Source organism: Eptatretus burgeri, chromosome 3 (assembly GCF_056783735.1).
Source record: "Eptatretus burgeri isolate ZD-2024b chromosome 3, Ebu_testis_v1, whole genome shotgun sequence".
Classification (NCBI taxonomy): domain Eukaryota; kingdom Metazoa; phylum Chordata; class Myxini; order Myxiniformes; family Myxinidae; genus Eptatretus; species Eptatretus burgeri.
The window spans coordinates 131197043-131218418 of NC_140963.1; the positions used below are offsets into that span (position 1 = coordinate 131197043).

At 45.4% G+C, this 21376-nt stretch overlaps 1 pseudogene across 1 annotated transcript in view; it reads right to left on the minus strand.

Moving 5' to 3' along the window:
- Nucleotides 1-21066, minus strand: part of LOC147030986 (uncharacterized) — a 45037-nt pseudogene extending 23971 nt beyond the window's left edge. Inside the window, exons 1-2 of the transcript XR_015056610.1 lie at nucleotides 16856-21066; nucleotides 4951-5071 (exon numbers count right to left, since the gene is read on the minus strand). The product of XR_015056610.1 is annotated as an uncharacterized LOC147030986 (transcript). The remainder of the gene's footprint in view (nucleotides 1-4950; nucleotides 5072-16855) is intronic.
- Between the last annotated feature and the right edge of the window lie 310 nt (nucleotides 21067-21376).

The following is a 21376-nucleotide window of genomic DNA, read 5'->3' on the forward strand; positions in this document are numbered from 1 at the left end:
CCAGCTCGTTGTCTGTCACTTTCTTCCATTGACCCAGCATGGTGCGTATTGAGAATTAGGGAAGCCGTGTGCCGTAAGTTGTCATTGGGATCGGCGCGGCTCTGGTAACTCCTGCTCGGTACACCGGACCCGAGTCGGTACATGCAACTCGGTTCGGACAGAGTTGACCGAGGGTGTGGTTTCCCCAGTAGCTATACGGCATGAGTACTTAGGTAAATTGGAATTAGGCAAGTGGACACTACCTCATACCGTTAAAATATTGGTGACCACGGTCCGCTAAGGGACCCGTGACCTTTGGAGTTATCCAAGGGTTACGACCTTTCAATGCTGGTGTTTGGTGGGAGACGGCCCGACTGCTCCATTTGTCGGTCATCCTCGCCACCGAACCCCGGCCCACAACAATATTACATCAACAAAAACTTAAAGAAAACGATTTTGGAACAGGTATCAACAGCTTCCAGTGATCGCCTCCCAGAACAGAGAAGATGGGGCCTGTGCATGAAGGAACCCGGAACTGGAATTGTCTCCTTTTGTCCTTGTGACTAATGTAAAGGTATACTGATGTCTCCTGCACCGTGACATATGCTACGTATGAGCTCCTCCAAGGAGGGCATTACATAAATGTAGGAAAACTACTATGAGACTTGCCTGTGTTGAATGCAATGTTGTCACCAGTAGAGCAACAACTACAAAAGTAAGGATTGACAAAATTCTACTACAAAGGGTAAGGCTATTTCCAAACATGTTAAAAGCTTATCTGACATTAGTTAATGGAGTCCTGAATGCCTGCAGCAGAAAGCTTGGAGATCAGGGGACAAGAACAAAAGATGAAATCAAAATATGTTCTGTGTCAGCAGGAAGAGCCTGCTGGGTAACACTGAACAACAAATTTCAAAAAATTTTTTTTACTGGAGATGTGTAAAGTGATTAAGACTAATTTGGGGACGCTGATTTCAAAAATCATAACCGTTTTGCTGTATCACGTCAGGATTTTCAGGAACAGAAATATTCCCATTGCCTAGAAGTCAGGATTTCAATGAAATTTACATATGTCTTTAACATGTCTATTTCGTACAATTGTTGTTAACTTGTGTTATATTTCTTTCTTTCAGATAAAGATGAGTAGGCGTTCCTGTACCAATCATCCTGACAACTTCTGTTATGTCTGTGGTCGGTATACCAAAAAAGATCAACAGCGAAGTATATCTACAGCAGTGAAAATGAAGGCCGCCTACTTTCACTACTTCGGGTGTAAGGTGTGGGACCAAGAACAGAGCTGGGCACCACACATCTGCTGCACAAGCTGTCACACAACCTTGACTCAGTGGTTGGTGGGCAAGCGCGCGAGCATGCCATTTGCGGTGCCCATGATATGGCGTGAGCCGCAGAATCATCATGATGATTGTTATTTCTGCTGCACAAGCATCGCCGGCTTCAACAAGAAGACTAAAGGTCACATCAAGTACGCTGACTGCGTCTCTGCTCGTAAACCTGTGCCTCATGATGACGAGAACCCGTTCCAACACCTCCAGCTGATCAGAACATAGCTGTAAGCAGTGGTGAAGAGGATGGTGATGATGAACCTTTTGAACCCGACACTCAAGAATCACACCTTCTGAACCACGGAGACTTAAATGATCTTGTAAGAGATCTCTCGCTGTCAAAGGCGAAGGCAGAGCTGCTTGGATCAAGGCTGCAGCAGTGGAATCTACTTGAACCTAACACCAAGATATCCTTGTTCAGAGCACGTCACAGAGACATGGCTGAGTTCTTTGAGATGGAAGACACGATGACATTCTGCAGTGACATCAACGGTCTGTTGAAAGAACTTGGGTGTGATCACGATCCTGCAGACTGGCGCCTCTTCATCGACTCGGGAAGAACAGCTTGAAAGGCTGTTTTGCTCCACAATGGCAACGAGAAACCATCAGTCCCACTGGCTCACGCGTTCGGCATGACAGAGACCTATGAGACTATGCGGCAGCTGCTTGATTCCATCAAGTACAATGACTTCAACTGGCACATCTGCGGAGACTTGAAAGTGGTGGCGCTGTTGTTAGGGCTGCAGTCAGGCTACACGAAATACATGTGCTTCCTTTGTCTCTGGGATAGCAGAGACGACAAGAATCACTGGACGAAGAAAGATTGGGAAGAGCGAAAGGAGCATGTACCTGGTCGACACAACGTGAAGCATGTCGCCCTTGTCGACCCAGCCAAGGTTTTCCTTCCACCACTCCACATAAAGCTCGGCTTGATGAAAAGTTTTGTACGGGCAATGGATCTGAATGGGCGTGGGTTTTCCTCAAGGAAAAGTTTGGCAACACCTTGTCGGAGGCCAAGATCAAGGCTGGTGTCTTTGTTGGACCGCAAATCCGACAGATTATGAAGGACGAAACTTTTCCGACAACTCTAAACCCCAAAGAGCTGGCAGCGTGGAGGAGCTTCAAAGCTGTGACGGACAACTTCTTGGGGAACGAGCGCGCGGACAACTATGAAGAAATAGTGCAGCAGCTGCTGGAGTCCTTCAGGAAACTTGGCTCCAGGATGTCCCTGAAAATCCATTTCCTACACCAGCACCTGAACTTCTTCCCTGACAACTTGGGAGCAGTCTCGGACGAGCACGGCGAGCGATTCCACCAAGAGATTTCACTCATGGAGACGCGTTACCAAGGGCGGCACAACCCGAACATGATGGGCGATTTCTGCTGGTTCCTGCATCGTGAAACTGACACAGAGCAGCACAAACGCAAAGCCAAATGCCTAAAGCATTTTTAATTACATTCTAGTGGAGTTTTTCTGTAATTTCGATAATTTTGAAGCATTCATGATGCAATTAATGAATAAATGAATTTTTGTAAATTTCATTGAAATCCTGACTTCTAGGCAATGGGAATATTTCTGTTACTGAAAATCCTGACGTGATACAGCAAAACGGTTATGATTTTTGAAATCAGCGTACCCAAATTAGTCTAAATCACTTTACACATCTCCAGTAAAAAAATTTTGTTGTTCAGTGTAATCTGACTATTGATTTATTATTATGACATTTAATAAATGCATCTCATTAGGATTCAATTAAGAATTAAGCCTGCTGATTGCATCATCATTGAGACACAGACATGCCGAAGACAGCATTTTGGCCAGGGCTGTGGCAAAGAACGGCCTGCCATTATCAAAAAGCACAGTGGATGTTTGAAGTGCATTGTCAATGGCAGGGAATGAATTGAACCTTGACTCATCAGTATGCGCCTTTCAAAATTACTTAATCTGCTCCAGAAAGTTTGGCCCAAAAATTCCCAACAAACAACATCAGTCATCGGGGCAGGGAGATTAGATCGTGTGCGCGAGATAAGGATTGTGACATAAAATGGCTCACAAAGCTTCTAAAAGAAGCCAAAAATACTTGGAAAAGTTCCTGAGAGAAAGTGGTGTGCCTCTGCACAATGAAGGATTTTTGAGAACTTTCCAACAGCCCATACATTCACAAACCCCGTCACAGCCCATTACGGACAAGATGAGCTAGCAATTAAGAGAGGTGCTTCAGGCAGTCTTCCCAGAGGGAGATACTGTATCTGGTTTGGGTGCTTCTTAACACCGATGGAAAAGTCATCTCTGGGTCTTGTGAAAAGTTTTAAATGATATTTACCATTCATCATGTTTGAGAGGATAGGAGGGGTGGATGTGGAAGAGAGAGTTGTATGGGACAGTGGTTGCTGTTATATATTGTACGAACAGGAAATGGTAGGAACCCAACACCTCTTATCCACAGATATTTCTCGTATTTCGTATATTTCCATGAATCCGATTTGCATTCAGGAACAGAACAATTATGGTGAATCATTTGGAAATTGCCACTTGTTCATTTAAATGCTGAAAATTTAAAAGACGATTTGAATTACAGATTTCACACCAGCAACAGCAGGTTAAAAGTGCCCGGCGAGCAGAATCGAGACACTGTAAACGCACACACAGCGCATGCACAAAATGCCTACTTTAGTATTCTTACATCATTTCGAAAGTGTGTGACAAGAAATTTAGAGAACAATGTTGTTTTGAGATCTCCCGCTTTGGTTTGTTCTTTGCAACAACCTTGTTGATAAATAATGAACCGAAGCATTTTTAACACTCGAATATGGTGTTGGAAGTTTTCAGCCACTTTTGGAAGCAGAATTATTGAAACAATTTCCATTGAGATGGAGGATAGTTCTCAGACATAATGTGTTGTGGTTGAAATGTCAAAAAGGCAGAGCCAAACTTGATTATCTACTCTTTTGAAGCCACCTGGTCTAGTGGCAGAAGAGCTGTCCACAGGCCAGCCAGATACCTCTCAATCAACATGTTTTGAGAGTAAACACAGTGGGAATGGCAGAAAGAGGAAATGTGAACTTGATGTAAAGACAGCCTGAGATACAACGTGGTGCAGGTAAGAAAACCTGTATGGACCTGCAGTGAAAGGACAAGGACCTATTCCGCAGAACACTTCAAAGAGATCTAAATTTTCCTGCTGGTCTAGTTTTTCAGATCTGTATTGAATATTTGGATTCAGGATTGATCATACGTGGTTGAAAAGGGCCGCACAGCACCAATTTTGTCATATATTTTGGGCTCACGTGACATTACAGGTATTAAGATACAAGTCCAAGATGAGTTGGATTTCTTTGGAATAGAAAATGGCATTTTCTAATTTCGAGAGACAGACAGGTGTGGGGATTGGGTTCAAGAGGATTTGAAAAATATGTTTTTGTAGTAAAAACCTGAATTGAGAAATTCAGTTTCATCGGTAGTGATGTCACATTTCATAGTTAAAATAATGTATAATTTCAGCAGTTTTAACCAATTATGCAATGTGCGACCAGATAACATCCTCACAAAGGAGTTTTCAAACAAAATCAAAATATTCCACATCCAGCAAAATTCCCAATTCCACAAAATTCCCATTCCCATACCTGCCTGGATGAGTTTGAGGGAAGAGGAGTAGCACCTTTAAACCCGAATCCTATCCAGGTTCCTCCTGATGATTCCATCTTTGCTCATTCGGGTTCCTTCTGATGACTCCAATGCAGTATTTGGTCTTCCATTTGATTGTGAATTGAAAAACAATGTTTGAGAAAAATTAAGAAAGAGGGAAAGGGATAGATAAGGGAAGAGGGGTTAAGATTGTGCCATTTATGCAAACATAATATGTGAACAGCTTCCCATCATATTTTCTAATTTAAATGATTGATAGGATTGGTAATGCTGGCTTTTTTTTTTTTTGCCTTTTGATGTAGTGCCAGCAGATGGCGCTGCATCTGGGAGCATATCATCTTAAGGTGAAAGTGATTTTTTTTTTCCCCCCCATAATTAAGAATGTTCTAAAATATATAATGGTGAACTTAAACACCACATGCACCACACGTATATCTTTAAGAATTAATAGTTCACGACTCCCGCCCAGCGGTCGGGGGAGTCTCCTTGGAGGATCATGTCACAGTCACCTCAGGGATGCTCATAACGAAGGATCCAATCCCCTATCCCTCCTGACACGCAATATTTTCTTCCCTCATTAAAGCTACCGAACAAAACCCTCTTACTTGGAGGTGGCTCTCTCTCTCTCTCTCTCTCTCTCTCTCTCTCTCTCTCTCTCTCTCTCTCTCTCTCTCTCTCTCTCTCTCTCTCTCTCTCTCTCTCTCTCTCTCTCTCTCTCTCCCCCCCCCACTCTCTCATTATCTGTTCGCTCATTCCCTAGCTTGTTGTGTCCACCTGTGGACTCAATGCCCCACAGACAGTTGATTGACTTTTTACCCTCAGTCACCTTGCTCTTCCATGAGCCTCGACCACGTACGGGTTTTTTTTAAATGACAAATACCAATTTTAGCTGCTTTACTTAGTTGTTGTTTTTTTTCATTCCTCTTGGTATGATGCAACATCTCTTTTTTTTTCAACAGTGCCAACGGGATCATGGATGGGCTTGAGAACATACATGCGGCAAGGACATAAGGAGACGTTTTTGTACGTTTTACAGCAATTTGAGGGACATCAGTACACAAAGATGAAGTAAACAGTGTAAGGGATTTTAATCTTGGAGGGTAGTATCACGTGACCGGTCACTTACAGGATTTTTTTTTTAATTACTGAATTTGCTTGAGGCTGTTTGTGCTCCCAAGGAGTCCCCACCCCCTACTGTGAGCAGCCAGGTCCTCCAGCTTAACGTCCTACCGATGGACGGTGCACACAGCGCAAGCACAGGCTTAACATCCTACCGAGTGCACGTACGTGTAATCTATCCTGCCGGCACCTAGACTTACCTTACACATTGTAAATATCCATCTCCTTGGTGTCAAATGGCAGAGAGCAACCAATAATTCGAGGTTACCTGCCCGTCCATCATGCTCAGTTTGTTCCTTTTTATTTTTTTCTCAGTCTCAGCATTCCCCAAAATCGATAATAAATTATTACTCTCTGTCTTTTCCACTCATCTCTTTAATCCAGTCCTTCATTCTCTCCATTTTCAGTTGTATCTCTGCACGAACGTTTATCCTGTAATTACTTCTACTTATTCTGACTTTATTTTACATATTTGTACATATGAAAACACGTGGAGTGTAATGAGCACTCCTCCGATCTCCATTGAACATAGTCCTACACCAAAGCGTCACCTCCAACCCGGAGGCTTCGGCCCGGCAACTCTGTTAAACAGACAAAGATGACATGGTCAACATCAGTTCAACATCAAACGGAACCTATCCAGATTTCAGGCTTATTTAAACCTCATCAGGACAGCACACTGATAAATATCTAGCCAATGATGACCACATTCGTCGTTAAACATCAGACGCACCTGACCGCTATGGTGAGCATCACCGCAGATTATGTCTCACATGGTAAAACGACATAATCCGTAAAGGACAACCATCCATCTGCCACCAAGACAATTGTTCCCGCTAATGCAAACCATTCAACAAGAAAAAGAGCAATCAGAGATTCAGATCCTCGCCAGGACTTCTTTTGAGTGGTTTATTTTATTGGTTTCAGGGTAAATCCAATATGGCTGCCAAACCATGTGACCAATGACATCATATGTGTGAACTTTTTGTTCCTCATAAATAGGCGGTCATAAGTGTAAAGGTTCGCCTCGATCTGTTCAGCCACTTCAGAGAAGAAGATTTTTGAAGGTTTTAAAAACAACAATATAGCTGCCGAATCACGTGACCGATGACGTCATCAAATTCTTTTCTGTGGACAATTTTATCCCTAGATGACTCTCAAAAATTTTCATACTGATCGGATGTGGCGTTCTACATATGCAATTATGACGTCATAACAAAGGCACCTATGACATCATAAAAATTTACACTCCCCATGAGGAGTACTTCAGATGTGCCGTTTCAATTTTTTCCTTGGTGCGGTTTCAGAGATACAGACATCCAATTTTTCCCCATTTTTCCAATATGGCTGCCAACCTCATGACCTATCATGTCATAATTATCATAAAAACATTCCACACGAGTAGTCTTATCAATGTTGAGAATTTAGTCTCAATCCGACAAGCAGTTGCGGAGAAAAACATGAAAGTTCTGTGTGGACAAATAAACAGACAGACAGACAAACAAACCCAAATGCAATACCCTGTCCTTCGGCGAGGGTAACCAAAATGCACATGACATGATCGGTGGGTACATCGAAACATGTGGAGTGTGACGAGCCCTCCCCCAATCTCCATTGGACATAGTCACACACCATCACGGTAAGCCGATCACATCACGTGCTTTCTGGTTGAATGGTTTGCATTAGCGGGAACAATTGTCTGGGTGGCAGACAGACGGTTGATATTTGCGGATTGTGTAGTTTCACCGTGAGACATAATCCAGGGCGATGCTCACCATAACAGTCAGGAGGTATGTCTGATGTGTGTGTGTGTGTGTGTGTGTGTGTGTGTGTGTGTGTGTGTGTGTCTGTGTGTGTGTGTGTGTCTGTGTGTCTGTGTGTCTGTGTGTCTGTGTGTCTGTGTGTCTGTGTGTCTGTGTGTCCGTGTGTCTGTGTGTCTGTGTGTCTGTGTGTCTGTGTGTGTGTATATATATATATATATATATATATATATATATATATATATATATATATATATATATATATATATATATATATATATATATATATGTATACAAATATGTATACATACGTGTATATATTGTTGCGGTTTTGGAAATTCACAAAACACCATTCAGGTTCCCTGAAGATCAGTTATTTCGATAAGTAAGTGTTTCAGGTTAGAATCCCCACCGATGAGTAAAGGGAAATATTCGTGTGCCGGGCTGTGAATCTTTGAGGTAGCCATGATTCTTTTCTATCTTTTATTTTAAAACAAACAACACCAACCATCATCTCCTTCGCCACCTTCGCCTCAACCAGCATCTCCTACAACACAAACAAACACCAACCGTCATCTCTTCTCCTCAACAAACAACGCCACCTTCGCCTCAACCGAGATCCTCCCCGTTGAACAGCAAAGGCCACACGAAACGTTATGCGAACGGTCATGGTTCGACCTAATTTGCATAACTGCATCACAGAGCGACTTCCCCGAAACCCACGGGTGACGTCAGACTTGGGGTTTCCCGCGAGGCTTACCAGGGGTGAGAGGTCGGAGGTGAAAAGTGGGCGGAGCCCCGGCTTCGGGTGAAGGTTCAAAGGGCGGCTCGTGCCCGCCTTTAAAAGGACGCAGCTTGAGCGAGTTCGATCAGTTGAGTTGAGTGTTTGGAGATCCCGGAGCAGTGAAGAGTTTCCCAGGTCGTCGGTCGGCGGGAGCTGTGAGGAGCGCGTGTCAGAGATTCCCGGAGAGGAGAAGCATCGGTGAACGGCCGAGGAGGAGACGAGCGTCGGGCAAGCTACGCTCGGTCCGGTTCGGTCCAGGCGAACGGCCTTGAGAAGGTCGAGCAGCGCTGAGGCAGTGGATGGGTCATTAAAGAGCATAAACTCTAAAAGGGCAAAGACCCGTTCACTCCTCCGAGCTCGTCGCCGGCCAGGCCCGACCGCCCAGGTCGCAGTGAAGGCCGGACAACCAAGGAGAACCGAACAAGCCGCTCGCCAAGCTGCTCAAGCCCGGCCGCTCAAGAGACCGGCGCGTACGACACGAAGGCCAAATCAAGGACAGCAGGGGTCACTGACCCGAATACTTTCGAGCAGTCACAAGGGGTGGTCAGGTAACCTGCCCGGCCTCTTGTGAGCCTCCGGTCAACCAGGCTCCAAGTTGGAATAAACGTTCACGAGCCCGTTTCTTTCTGGGGTTTTGCATGAGAGTGTTCTGTGGCGCCTTGTCTGGTGAAGTAGAACTGAATTAAGTGCATGCCTGTACATAACAGATAGACATCGGCTGAAGGCTTTGCTCGTGTCTTGTCCCCTTCCCCCATTGATTGCTTGCCTGGTTGAAATAAATGTCCCCATTGTTTGAATGTCAATCTGCTCGTTGCGTCATTTCCTCTCATTGACTTCCACGGCGCGTTCGGGAAATTAGCAGGCTATTAAAGCCAATTAAAGTGGTCAATTGGTCCGACGAAACTTGGTGATTAAAACCGCTCGGCATCGCACACGGAACGAGCGCGCTTCAGCGGCTCGTTTCCGTACGAGTTCCGTCGAGGTATAAATTCTTGGTACTTCTGTCTGCGCGGATAATTAGGTATATCGAGATTTGGCGATTAACCCTGTACTGCATGGACAGAATATTGACAGTTTATGGTGCGTTAAGGCATCCGTAGCAGGTTTCTGGAGTTGTCCGGAAGCTACGACTGAATTCCGGGTTTCGGCGGACGCGCGACTACAGTCGGGCCTTAAGCGGTCGTGCGTTGCAGTCCGAACTGGCTAATTCGTAACAATATATATATACATATATATATATATTTATATATATATATAAACATAAATATGTAAATACATTTACATTGTTTTTATGAAAGAAGAAGAAGGTGCTTCCAACCAAAAGTTAAACTAGATTGACTCCACTAATTTGAGCAATGAGCAAGAGCAGACCCAGTCTCAGGAGATGTTTCACCAGCTTCAAAGCCGGCTTCCTCAGGCCAATAGACCCCAATCTATTGCACCCGAGGAAGCCAGCTGTGAAGCTGGTGAAACGTTTCCTGAGACCGGGGTCTGCTCTTGCTCATTGCTCAAATTAATGGAGTCAATCTAGTTTAACTTTTGGTTGGAAGCGCCTTCTTCTTTAAAAATGTTTAAACCCAATCGCCCCAATCTTATGCAAAATATATATATATATATATATATATATATATATATATATATATATATATATATATATATATATATATATATATATATATATATATATATATATATATATATATATATATATATATATATATATATATATATATATATATATATATATATATATATATATATATATAAACATATATATATATATATATAAACATATATATATATATATATATATATATATATATATATATATATATATATATATATATATATATATATATATATATATATATATATATACACACATATGAGCAGAGTATGCTTACACATTATAAGCAATAATGAACCGTGCTTCCCCATTATCTCAGGTCGCTCACACTTGCATTTGCTTTTTGTTTCACGAAAAAAAGTGAAAAAATATTTTCACTAAAAAAAATAAGTGACCACTATATTCGTTATTGTTGTCTGTCTGTATGTCTGTCTGTCTGTATGTGTCTGTCTGTCTGTCTGTCTGTCTGTCTGTCTGTCTCGAGCATAGCTCCGTGGGTTTTGATCCGATTCTGATAAAATTTTGGTGGGAGGTTTATATTATGATCTAATTTTTTTTCCTGAAAATGGGCGTGGTGCGCCCATTATGGGCGGAGCCACGCCCAAAAAATGTGTTTTTAGGGGGGTAGCCGATTTCAATTTGCATCTTCTCCTAGGGGGTTTGTCGAATCTGACAGGGGTTTCGGTATTTGGTTTACCCAATGGCACCTGCATAGCCCTACAGAGCTCGATTTTTCATTTTCGTCCCAAGGTCAAGGTCACAAGGTCACGAACTTAGAAAATGTGAATTTTGACGTAAAAAAATTTCTTCTGCGAGGGGTTTGTCGAATCTGGCTGTGGTTTCGGTATTTGGTTAGCCCAATGGCACCTGCATAGCCCCACAGAACTCCATTTTTCATTTTCATCCCAAGGTCAAGGCCACAAGGTCACAAACTTAAAAAATTGCGAATTGTGTTTTTAGGTGGTAGCTAATTTCAATTTCCATCTTCTCCTTGGGCAGTGTTTCCCAAACTTTTTTGAGCGCGACCCAAATCCGGGTGTGGTGAAAATCTCGCGACCCAAGCTTCAATCAGTGTCTTTTTCCAGGAACCATAATAAAATCAGACAACCAGCGCTAATATATACTATATTAGTGCTAGAGGTGTAATTGCAGCTTCGTCTGCATGATGTCTTCGATGCGGGGCTCAATCTTGCTGAGCGCAATGCGCATGTCGTGGCCAGGGTCAAGGCGATTGCGCGCCTTGGTTTTGATGACCGTCAGCGCCGAAAAGCCTTGCTCGCACAGATACGTGGCCGCAAAAGGGAGTAGAACATTCATGACTTTGGCGCCGATTATGGGCTTTTCTTTCTTGACCGCAGTCCAGAACTCTCCAAGTGACGCTTTGGCGTAGAGTTGTCGATGGAACTCGTCGTGATGCAACTCGATGAACTCTTCCTGCAGTCCATGGACATCCTCAGACAGGTCGTCAACCGAAGCCTGGAACGGATTCCTGATCCAGTGCTGGGACTCCAGATCTCTGTCCGGGATGTAGCGATCGAACTCAGAGATCAAATTCTCCAAATGGTTCACCAGGACGGCTTGATCGCATCGAGCGCTCCAATCTCGTCGTCCTCCCACTCCTCCAAGTACTCGTTCAATGACGGAAACGCCGCTGTTCTTCCGCGCTCCAGTTCCCCTTTCAGAGCAGCAGCTTTTCCTTGAAGGCCGACAGTTTCTCGGAGAGCATGATGATGTTTTGATCCCTGCCTTGCATGGATGTGTTCAGTTTGTTCACCGAGGTGAAGACGTCGTTGAGGTAGCAGACATTGAGCATCCAGGGCTTCTCGTGGAACCGGATGGCATGGCGATGGTTCTTCTCGTTGAGGAATATCTGCAGCTCTGTTGGTAGCTCCACTACACGACACAGGACTTTGCCGCGGGAGAGCCATCTCACACTGGAGTAGAAGAGGAGATGTTGGAATTCAGACCCAAAGTCAACACACATCTTCTCGAACAGGTGAGAGTTCACGGCGCTGGCTTTGACGAAGTTGACAATGGCGCCAACCTCCTGCATCACTGCCGAAAGATCCGGCGACAGATGTTGCGCAGCAAGGTTCTCGCGATGCAAAAGGCAGTGGAAAATTCCAACGTTCAGATTGACTTGCTTGACTCGCGCAGTGAATCCCTGTCGAACACCAAGCATCGCGGGAGCGCCGTAGGTGCACAGGCTGACACAGTTTTCCCAGCTCAGGCCTTCTTCTTATTGGAAGTTGTCCACGACGTTGAAGATATCGGCGCTAGTTGTTGTCGTTTTCATTGGCGTACAGAATAGAAATTCTTCCTCGAGGTCCGTCTCACCCTCGCACCTCCCGAAAATCATGAGCTGGGCGTCGTTTCCGACATCCGTCGACTCATCGAGTTGGTAGCTCCATTTTCCCGCCTTCTTCATGCGGGTCACTACCTGGTCCTTTATATCTAGCGAAAGGTCGACGAAGCGGCTGCGAATAGTGTTGTCGGATAGCGAGATGGAGTGCATCTTCTTGGCCGCGTCGTCGCCGCATACGAGTCTGGCCAAGTCCATGGCTGCGTGCTTGACGAGTTGCTCGCCGATCGTGTGCGGCTTCATCTTCCTTGCGATGCGCAACGAGGTGGGATGCCAGCGTCGCTTGCTTGGCGGCCAAAAGCCCTGGATTCATCGCCGGCTCAAACCGGCTCCGCTTCAGAGCCGCTTTTCTGCGCTCGAAAACTCACGATCCTTGTTGACGTGCTCCGCGTGCTTCGTCGCCAAATGCCTCTTCAGTTTGTTTTCCTTCAGCGATTCGTTGAACAGCACTTCGAAGCACAACACACATTGTGGCTTCACAGAACCACAATCACTGAAAGAAGTGAAGCCCACATCCAAAAATGCTTGCTTGTAGGAACGCTTTGCCATCCTGCAAAACGAAATAGGCGACTAGATCAGTCAGTGGAGTCAGTGTCAAGGCTAACTGACACAAAACACGCAACGCAATATGGAGCAGAAAACTGCGCTGCGCAGTCCAGCCAGCAAGGCAGATCACACAAAACAGCGTCTCGACTTGTCGGTCAGCCAATGTGAAGTGACCGGACTGAGTTCGTCACCTCACGAAATTACTTCGGTTGCAAAGAGAACGAGTAATTGGAAAGGCGAGCTGGCGAAATGATTGCCCTGCAGTTAACCGTTTTGGGTGGGTACAAAGTACTGAACGGTACTGAACGGCAAGAGTAGGCAGAAACGGAAGTGTCTCTGCACCTCAGGATGAATTATTGAGTGGAACAGTACCAAACGGCACTGTCCTACGATGTGGTGTTTGCGTGATTGCCTTTTACCCGCTTGATTTATAAAAAAAAAAAAAATTTGCCGGGGTCCTCGCGACCCATTTTTGGACCCTTCGCGAGCCACCTTTGGGTTGCGACCCATAGTTTGGGAAACACTATCCTAGAGGGGTTTGTCAAATCTGGCAGGGGTTTCCGTATTTGGTTAGCCCAATGGCACCTGCATCGCCCCACGGAGCTCGATTTTTCATTTTCGTCCCAAGGTCAAGGTCACAAGGTCACGAACTTAGAAAATTGCGAATTTTGACATAAAAATCATACGACCGCCCAAACTTTGAGAGCTAGGATGACAATATTTTTTATGCATAATCTTGAGGTCAATCCCCATCGAAAGTCTTGAAACTATTTTTCTCTATCTCGAACACCTTGCCCGTGGCGCCCCCTTCAAGTTTGTTTTTACACTGATTTCATCAAAGTATGGATAATCTGAGGAGTGCAAAATGCCATAAAGCCTATTTGATGTTATATTGTTCCTGGAATGTTCCAGAGGAAGTTTTGCACCAAAAGTCATAATCCTTGACCTTTAAAGTTCACAAAGGTCCAACTTTCAAAGTTGTGGGAATCACACCGGGTTTTCGACCTTCTTCGACGAACTAACTCCAATAAGCTATAGCACGTATCCTGTTACCTTATTTTAATATCCACAACATTGTTTTGTGACCTTTAAAGGTTATGCAGAGGTCAAATTTTGAAAGTTGTTGAACGAAACCAGGTTTTCGACATTTTGCAGCTTATAACCTGTCACTCGTACCACATCATGTTGATCATTTTTATAACTTGGTCAAACATTATCACATTGTCTCATCCTTGACTTCTGAAACAATCTACATCGTCAAATACCGCTCGTGAACCACCGTCGTCTTCAGACTTGTTTCATTTATTTTCATTCTTCATTTATTTATATTTTCATTTTCAGACACTTTACAATGGTTCTGTGATTTTTCTTGTGTATCGGCTTCAATGTCTGTCGGCACACAAAATTACCGTTAATCCCCATTGTCTCGGGTTGCTCACCTGCATTTTAAAAAATTAATTTTCATTCATTTATATTTTCATTTAAGGCCCAGTGTATAGGATTCAATGTCGATCGGCACACAAAATTTCAGCTTTTTACATCACCCGGAAGGTACCGGTCTTTAATATCAGTAGAGCGAGTCAGTCAGTGAGTTAGTCAATGAGTGGTTCGAATGAATGAGCTTTAAATATATATATATATATATATATATATATATATATATATATATATATATATATATATATATATATATATAATCTATGTATATATTGTTAAGGATTCAGCGACGGAGGGATTCTCAACCCACTCCGGCCGTCTCTGGGATCTATAACGTCGGCCGGCTAAGCACAGGCCTCGGGTTACGCGCCTTCAATCGCGATACTAACGTAATCCTTGAACCTTGCCAGTTGGGGAAATAGAACCCCTGGTTACAGACTGGTTGTGTCAGATGCCGAGCGTTTTCTGCCAGTCTGTAACCATTTTGGTTTTATATGCCAATCAAACGGTTCGTTCCTCGACGCGACACAAATTAATCCATAGCATAACTTCATACGAATTAACCAGATTTATTGGGGAACACGGGGTTCACAACACAAGCAAAATTCATGACAATGTTTTTATTAACAATCCTCAACCCGTTCTTAACTGGGGAACCACGGACTACAGGTTTCGACGGGGTCGCTACGGAAATATGCCTTAAACAACGTGCAGACAAAGATAGACAACCAAACAGCATGCAAGACAAGACAGAGTACTTGGTGAGGTTTCATGGATGAGAGGACAGTGTCAAGAGCACGAATGTCGCTCGCAACAGGCGGGTGTCCACGGATTCGAGCTCCCGCTTGAACGTGCCGTGTGGCGAAATGGAGCTCGTCCTCCCTTTGCTCCCTTCACACCGCACGCGGTCTCCGCGCCCTCTGACCCCGCGTAAGGTCGACGATGGACCTCAGCTGATCTCTTTCATGGTCCAGCATACAAATCCATGCCTGGCCTGTTCTCCAGACAAGGCCCAAGTCGAGGTGCTGAGCTCTGCGGGCGGATCGACAAATGTGTCGAGCCGTGAGGTAAGTACGGAGGCTACGCGGCCAGACGCAGGCCGAACCTGTCGATCACCTCCCCATACGAGTTGATCGTTGACTCGACGTGCAGGCAGCCTCTCAAAGCCGACTGCCGTTTTTGTAGCGGCAGATTCTACACTGTCCCTCCTTCGTTCGCTCACCTCTAAAACATGTCGCGCCTCGAGAGCGACTGTTTCCACACTGAACCTCTTTACGAAGCTTTCGTTCGCTCCCTCGACACACGAGCACGCCTTCCTCAGCGACCGTTCTCCAAACACTATATTATTTTCTCTCCTTAGTTTCTCCTTTTTCCGCTCGCTTCAAAACACGAGCATGCCTTCTCTCCGCAAAGCCAACAAACTCCTCCCCTTCGCTCCACCTCCTCTCCTTGGCTACACCCTCCCAGCTGATTGGGCGGGGCCTATTGTCCGAAGAGGGGAGGGAAGAAGAGGGAGCCCTTGTTTCACCACCACTGTACGAACATAAAAACAGTCTCTTACACCTCCCGACACACATATAACATCCATTTTACCAAACAACCTTTCTATACATGCATTTAATGGTGGATCTGAGCTAATCCTATATTTAGTAGTCCAATAAGGGCCATTTCCCTAATACTACCCCCACCTTTCTCAATCAGCTGAGGCTGTTAGAGAAATTAAAATCCAATTTCTAAATTGGATGTCTAAAATCCAATCTAAAACTGCTCCTGGATGCAGCACCTCCAACTCTGTAAGAACCCATGCGGAGCTTTCCATTATGGTTTCCGTCCCCTGGCTCAAGTTCTGTCTTGGTGGCATTTTTATTGCCCCTTGCACCTCAAACCTATTTCCTATGTCACCACTCACTCCACGCTCAGGACTCCCACACACAGCAGGCTGCACACATTCCAAGGTTATGTGTTGACCTTCCACACATTCAACCTTGCCTGCGTATTGACTAACTGCCTCGCACTCCAGGGTTACATTCTCGACCGCCAGGTGAATACCCACACACGTTTCGGCTTCGGCAACACATACCGGTGCTGTAGTCTGGACTGTGGGCTCACAGCATTCGTTCACAGGCACTCCACACACACATTCAGGGGTCACGCATACGTGCACCCCATCGGACAGAGTCTCTTCGTTAACATAAACTTCAATTTCTACCTTAAGCTCATCGTCCGCACCATGTATGCATGTACCCACGTACCTGCTTCGTTCCAGAGTCTCCTCTGTCCGGTCGCTTCTCTCCAGCAGGTTACTCATCATCGGTTCGCCATACTCCTCTGTGGCTGTCAGCTCCACATGCTGGACCTGCTCAAAATGTATCTCACTCGTCAACAACCCCGCATGCTCCCTCAATGTCTCACTCACCAGGGTTTGCTCTAATTGTGGTGTCATCCGAAGAGTGATGTCAATCAAGTTCCGCACCACTAACATTACTCCCTGTGGTGATGTCACACATCCCACATTATTGTGCTGTTCTATTTCCTGGCTCCATTTTCCTTCCCATTTGAGTCGTTCTTCCTCTCCGAGCCTTTTTAGTTGTTCATTATCTTTCCGGAGTTTTTCCATCTCCATGTACTCCAACCTTGCTCTCTTCTTTTGCTGGTCAGTTTCAAATTCGTTTTATTTTTGTTTTCTATCCCACTGTCTCTCTTGTTCTTCCTTCTCCAATCTCACCGTTTCCTTCAATTGGTTTATCTCCCTTTCCTACTTCATTCGTTGTTCTTTCGCTATCTCCTCGTACTCCAACCTTGCTTTTTCCTTTTGTTGTTCAATTTCAAATCCATGTTCTTTTTGTTTTCTATCCCACTGTCTCTCTTGTTCTTCATTCTCCAATCTCGTCACTTCCTTCAATTTGTTGATTTCCTTTTCCTGTTTCATTCCTTGTTCTTTTTGTTTCTTATCCCACTGCCTATCTTGTTCTTCCTTCTCCAATCTCATCGTGTCCTTCAATTGGCTGATTTCCCTTTCCTGCTTCATTCCTTGTTCTTTTTGTTTCTTCGCCCACTGTCTTTCTTGTTCTTCCTTCTCCAATGTCGTTGTTTCCTTCAATTGGTTAATCTCCCTTTCCTGTTTCATTCGTTGTTCTTTCACTATCTCCTTGTACTCCAACCTTGCTTTTTCCTTTAGTTGTTCAACCTCAAATTCATGTTCTTTTTGTTTCCTCTACCACTGTCTCTCTTCTTCTTCATTCTCCAATCTCGTTGTTTCCTTCAATTTATTGATCTCCCTTTCCTGCTTCATTTGTTGTTCTTTCCATACTCTTTCTTGTTTCCTCTTCTTTAGTCTTGCTCTGGCTTCTAGCTGTTTGATCTGCACAGTGTGGTTCCTTAACGTTTCATTCTCCATTCTCTTTCTTTCCTCCCTTAACATCCTCAGCTCGTTTTGCAATTCCGTCTCTTTGTTTTGGTGTTTCTGTAACTCCGAAGTTTTTTCCCCTCATTTCTCTCTCGCCTCCTCACCTCTTTTGCATTCTTACCTCCTCATTTCATCCATTTTCTTACCGTACCTCTTTAGTTGTTCCTGAAATTTCTGTTCTCTTTTTATCTCCCCTTCTAGGCTTTCTCTTCTCTGATTGCCTAATCTTACCTCTTCTTTCAGATGTTTCAATTCCAAATCATATTCACATTTTTCCTCTTCCAGATTTGTTTTCCTTTCTTCTTCCTCCCTCATTTCTTCCTGTTGTTCTTCGAACTGTCTTGACTTTTCCAGCAATTCTTCCTTCCTTTGCTCCAGATATTTCTCTCCTCTTTTTATATTCTGTTCTAGGCTTTATCTCATCTGTTTGCCTGATCTTACCTCTTCCTTCAGTAGTTCCAATTCCCGTTTCGTGTCGCGCTAAGGTGGAGCCACGCCGCCAAAAACACACGGCTCCATTTTCTTTATAATCTGCAAATTTTTCCTCCGATCCGCTCAAACATAAAATCAAATTTGGACCATTTTTTTTTTCGTAACCAATGTCCGGGTTGCGAAATGCACCACTGGTCCAAATATCCCGCTCCTGACTCCAGTTGTTGCGGATCTGGGGTGGCGGGATTCTCACCCGGTCCTAGGCACCACCCTCACCACCACCGTCTCCAGGGTTTATAATGCCGGTCGGCTCGGCAGAGGCCTCAGGTCACGCACCTTCAATCGCGATACTAACGTAATCCTTGTACCAATAAAAGCCAGTTGGGGAATATAACCCCTGGTTACAGACTGGTTGTGTCAGATGCCGAGCGTTTTCTGCCAGTCTGTAATCATTTTGGTTTTATATGCCAATCGAACGGATCATTCCTCGACGCGGCACGAATTAATCCATAGCGGCAACTTCATACGAATTAACCAGATTTATTGGGGAACATCGGGGATCACAACACAAGCAAAATTCACGACAATGTTTTTATTAACAATCCTCAACCCATTCTTAACTAGGGAACCACGGACAACAGGTTTTGAGGGGATCGCTACCGAAATATGCCTTAAACAACGTGCAGACAAAGACAGACAGACAAACAGCATGCATGCAAGACAAGACAGAGTACTTGGTGAGGTTTCATGGACGAGAGGACAGTGCCAAGAGCAAGAATGTTGCTCGCAACAGGCGGATGTCCACGGATTCGAGCTCCTGCTCGAACGTGCCGCGTGGCGAAATGGAGCTCGTCCTCCTTTTTCCCCCTTCGCACCGCACACGGTCTCCGTGCCCTCTGACCCCACGTAAGGTCGACGATGGGCCTCGACTGATCTCTCTCACGGTCCAGCATACAAATCCAGGCCTGGCCTGTTCTCCAGACAAGGCCCAAGTCGAGGTGCCGAGCTCCGCGGGCGGATCAACAAACGTGTCGAGCCGTGAGGTGAATAAGTACAGAGGCTCCGCCGCCAGACGCAGGCCGAACCTGTCGCTCACCTCCCCATACGAGTCGATCGTCGACTCGACGTGCAGGCAGCCTCTCAAAGCCGACTGCCGTTTTTGTACCGGCAGATTTTACACTGTCACTCCTTCGTTCGCTCACCTCCAAAATACGTCGTGCCTCGAGAGCGACTGTTTCCACACACCAAACCTCTTTACGAAGCCTTTGTTCGCTCCCTCGACACACGAGCACGCCTTCCTCAGCGACCGTTCTCCAAACACAAACTTATTTTCTCTCCTTAGTTTCTCCTTTTTCCGCTCGCTTCGAAACACGAGCATGCCTTCTCTGTGCAAAGCCAAAAAACTCCTCCCCTGAGCTCCACATCCTCCCCTTGGCCACACCCTCCCAGCCGACTGGGCAGGGCCTATTGTCCATAGAGGGGAGGAAGAAGAGGGAGCCCTTGTTTCACCACCACTGTACGAACATAAAAACAGTCTCTTACACCTCCGGACACACATATAACGTCCATTTTACCAAACAACCTATCTTTGCATGCATTTAATGTGGGATCTGAGCGAATCCTATATTTAGTAGTCCAATAAGGGCCATTTCCGTCACAATATTTTTTGCGGTTCTGGGAACCGCATCCCTCCAAAACAATAGCAACCATCATACAGCCATCCCTAGACAGTTATCCCATTAATGTACGTTCAGATCGTCCTTTCTCTTTTGTTTCGTGGGACAACGGGACAGTGCATTGTGTGAATCTCATCGTTCGGTCTGATTATATTGTTGTGGGGCCGGGTCTCGGTGGCGAGCACGACCGCTCGGGGGAGCAGTATAGTCGGCTCCACCGAACACCCGGAATTTAGGTCGTACCTTTCAGATAAATCCAAAAGGTCACGGGCCCCTTATCGGACTGAAGATCGCCAATCGGTCGACCACGTGGGGTAGGGTCAATTGCCAATTTCAATATACCTAAGTATCCACGTCGTCAAACTACCAGGGAAATTCACCCTCGGCAGGATCTGCGCGATCGGGGCCGTTACGGAGCCGGATCCGAGTCGTACCCTGAGCGGAGAGTACCAGAACCCTGCCGGCCAATTGCACGATTACTGCAACAATGAGGCCTCCTAATCCCCAATACGCACCGTGGCAAACCAATGGCAGAAATGACAAAGAACGAGCTGGTACATTCAACAAAAGGGATATTTATTTATTTATTCCAATAATCGGAGAGGGGAACACAGAGCAGAGTTAACACGAATAAAGAAAGGTATCAAATGTACAAGCAATTCCTTAAACAATTCTACTTAGAGACAGGGCCCACGGACACACATGCACACACAAATACCCAGAAAGAGATGGACCTCAAGGTCTTTATTTCCCCTTCAGCTCGGAGGGAAGACGAGCTGAGGGAAGAGAACGTGCTGGCGACCTGGCCGCGTTCGTGCGGCTCAACGTCCGCACCTTCCCGGAGCACCAGTCGCCAAAGAACGGACCAGGGCAGCTGAACCCAGAGGAGGCGAGACGAGATGGTCGACCGCTTGTAGTAATGCGCCAGACGAGACGCCTCGGATGCGCGGGATGCAGTCAGCCGCAGACCCAGATAGAAGTGCGCTCGAGCAGACGGGACCCAATCTCAATTATTTTTCCATCATTTTTGGGGCGCGGTCCGCTCCCCCGTCGCCTGCTCTCATTGGGTGGACAGCGTGTCGCGGCTCCGCCTTCTTGAAAAGGACCACCCCAGCTCTGATCTGTGCGTCACCCATTGGGCAGAAAATGATGCATACCCTTATTTGGCGCAAAGCCAGAACGAAGCGCTCCATGCCAATATTTGGGCCATGCCAGAGCGAAACGCTTCGTGACCATATTTGGTGCGAAATCCACACCGC